The following is a 3,781-nucleotide window of genomic DNA, read 5'->3' as shown; positions in this document are numbered from 1 at the left end:
AATATTCCAGCATAATATACTGGAGTTCCAGTATAATATACTGGAACTCCAGTATAATATGCTGGAGTTCCAGTATAATATACCGATCCAGCATAATATGCTAAAAGTTCATACATAGGTGCTCTAATCTCCATTATATTATGCTGGAACTTTTCGCGTGTTAGAGTTCCAGCATAATATGCTGGAAATTCATACACAGGTGCACCAATCTCCAGTATATTATGGTGGACCGGTCCGTATTGCAGCAAAATAGTGATTATTTTTCAATGACTTTGAACTCCAGTATAATATACTGGAGTTCCAGTATAATATACCGATCCAGCATAATATGCTGGAAGTTCATACACAGGTGCTCTAATCTCCAGTATATTATGCTAGAACTTTCCGCGTGTTGGAGTTCCAGCATAATATGCTGGAAGTTCATACACTGCTGTACCAATCTCCAGTATATTATGCTAGACCGGTCCGTGTTGCAGCAAAATAGTGGCTACTTTTCAATGACTTTGTAAATGTTGACTATTTTTTAATTATCAGTCCGAAAACTGGCCTGTGCTATTTTTACATCAAGGCTGGACACAATTTAAAACTGCCTTGTTTGTTGTCCCCAGCCACGCCTTAAAAATACGGAAGCACCCATAGCTAAAAGAAAAGCTTGCATTCCTAGCCTAATTCATTTTACATCACATTTATGCTTGACAAAGCAAAGCATATCTGAAGCTATTCTTTAACACGTGCAAATTCTAAGCTTAGCTTTGCCCTTTAGAGATTGATATTTAGGATGATTACTGGTGTAAGTCAATTCAGCTAACAGAAATATAAACTGTTTAACTTGCTTAAAATTGAGTAGGTTGGACCGGCATATATTCATTGGCGGTATTTTAGAAAGTGTTCTTTACACAAATAGCCAGTCGAATTTACTGTTTACTTTTTTCTAACCGGTATAATCAATATATATATATATATATATATATATATATATATATATATATATATATATATATATTTTGATTATACATAAATTATACATCATTGGGTGGTTTAAGTTTAAGCGGTTGAGTAGATGGCTAATTGATTAATACTTCTTTTGGAGAAATAGACCAAGCCCATCTAAAAGTTTGAGCTATTTGGATTATATGTGTCATCCAAATTGAACGAAATAATATTTTTTCAAAACATATACAAATATTTTTTAATTTTAATTTGTTTGATATAATCATGATAATAACCTTTAATAGTTTAAAATGATAATAAAACAAGTTAATAAAAGAACAAAATAACAAATGAAAATCTATAGGGTGGCATGGAGCTGGACAGTGTGCACATGCATATGTGCGTATGGCCAGTTATCATTTTAACTCTTCATTATGTGAATTCTAACCCCAGGCGCCATTTGAAGCAACTAATCAGCTTGAATTTGCAGTGCTCAAGCTCAATATCATTTGTGCAATATTCCCCATTCATTTGATACCTAGTGTATTCCCAAGTTTGGTTGGTGAGGGGAAAACTTTTTTCGAAAAATATTTTCTAGTGTTTGATTAGTGAGTAAAAAATATTATTTTGAAAAATATATAATTTAGGCAAACACTATGGGGTAGGAGTGGGAGGGAGGGGTTAGGGGTGTGTCACGACCCAAATCCGTAATAGGTCGTGACTGCACCTAACGCCGCCATTAGGCAAGCCCACAAGTGTAACTACAATTTATTTACCCCTTTTAAAAATTTCAATGCGGAAGTTTTCCTGTTTAGAGAACACTTTAAACTAGATTTCATGCAACTGCGACCAATCTTTTTACACAAAATACTAAAATAATAAGTACATACTCTACGGTAGTAGAAATAACAAGTACAACAGTACATAAGTGCTACAAATTCTCAAAACCTGGTGTCATAAGTACACGGGCAATCTAGAGAATATACAAAACTACTAAAACTACTGTCCGAAAGTGATAGACAGGAATAGTAAATAAGATAGAAGGAGACTCTGGTGCTGCGAATCGTAGCAAGGCAAGCAACTCACCACTAAATCTCTATAGATGGTCGACTACGCGCCCGCGTGACCACTGGTGGAACCTGTCTTAGTACCTGTACATCAATGCAGAAGTGAAGCGTGAGTACGAAAAATAACGTATGCCCAGTAAGTATCTAGTCTAACCTTGAAAAAGTAGTGACGAGGGGCCGACTTGACACTTACTAGAGGTCAATAATAGTAATGTAAGTGCATAAAGTACTCATGGCGAGCATAAAAGCAACTATAATAAATACAACAATAGTCCATATTATATCACCAACATCTCATAACTGGCCGTGAAGGCACTACTCAATTACCCAAACTATAACCCGCTTTGATTATTAAGCATGAAGTTGCCGAGGCGAACGACCCGATCCCATAAGAATAATGGTACTCAGTACTACCGAGGCGAACAACCCGATCCCATAAGAATAGTGTTACCAGCATACTGTCGAGGCGAACGACCCGATCCCATAAGAGTGGTGTTATCATACTGCCGAGGCAAACAACCTGATCCCATAAGAGTGGTGTTATCATATTGCCGAGGCGAACGGCCTAATCCCATTAGAGTAGAGAAATTTACCTCGCTCGCGGAAGTACTTGCGAGACGAGAAGACATGTATTTTTCACAGTTTATTAAGTATTCCCCAAATTCTCCGAAATAAGAAGGCTAAGTCGATAATTGGAAATTTAGTTCCTTAGTCTCAGCTCTAATCAAAATAATTAATATGCATGATAATTACAATAGTACAATTAAAAGCATGATGTGAATCAAAGTTTACCCGGACATATCATGGAATATAGCTACGCACGGACTCTTGTCATCTCGTGCATACGTAGCTCCTTACACAAGTAACATACAATAATAATATGCCTAAGGGGATGAATTCCCCCTTACAAGGTTAGGCAAGAGGCTTACCTCATTCCCAAGCTCACTTTCGGTCCACTAATCCGCTCTAAAATCCCCAAGTCGATGCGGAACAATCCGAAACTAGTCAAATGTTATATAATTTAATCAATATATACTGAAAAGTCCATAATTTAGATTCTAGAGTCATAACCAAATCCAAATTGAAAGATTCTTAAAATTCGTCCCCAAGCCCACATGCCCGGATTCTAGAACTTTTCGAAGATAAATATTACCCATAGCCTCATGAACACAAATATATAATTTTTACTTCATTCCATAACCAATTTCGTGGTCAAATCCCATTTTATTAATAACCTAATTTTTTCACAAATCCCACAAGTTTTCACAATTTTTCCATGTTTAATCTACCTAAAATCCGCATAATTAACCTGAAAAGGGGTGGGAGTTACTTACCTTAGGATGTTGATGAGAATCCCCCTTTAAAGTGCTCTCAAAATCTCCCAAGACTAAATGAAAATGTGAGGAAAAAGGTCTAATTCCCATAATAAAAGACCTTGCACCAGTCACAGATGTCGCATCTGATTCGCAAATGCGAGGGTCGCAATTGTGACAAAAGCATCACAATTACAAAGTCTGATCATTTCTGCCAAGGTTGCATTTGCGACCAAGAGCTTCGCAAATGCGAAGTTGGGATGATTGCAAAAGAGAAGGAAAAGCTCGCAAATGCGAGTCCTGCCTCGCCCAGGCTTCATCGCAATTGCGAAGCATATCTCACAAATGCGAACAAAATCTCGCATTTGTGATACCTGAGGCACCAGGAAAAAAACTAGAAAAGCTGAAGTTCTTCCACCCCTCTGAACGTGTCCGAAACTCACCTGAGCCCTCGGGGCTCCACACCAAATG

Source organism: Nicotiana tomentosiformis, chromosome 4 (assembly GCF_000390325.3).
Source record: "Nicotiana tomentosiformis chromosome 4, ASM39032v3, whole genome shotgun sequence".
NCBI classification, from domain to species: Eukaryota; Viridiplantae; Streptophyta; class Magnoliopsida; order Solanales; family Solanaceae; genus Nicotiana; species Nicotiana tomentosiformis.
This window is presented reverse-complemented; position numbering follows the sequence as displayed.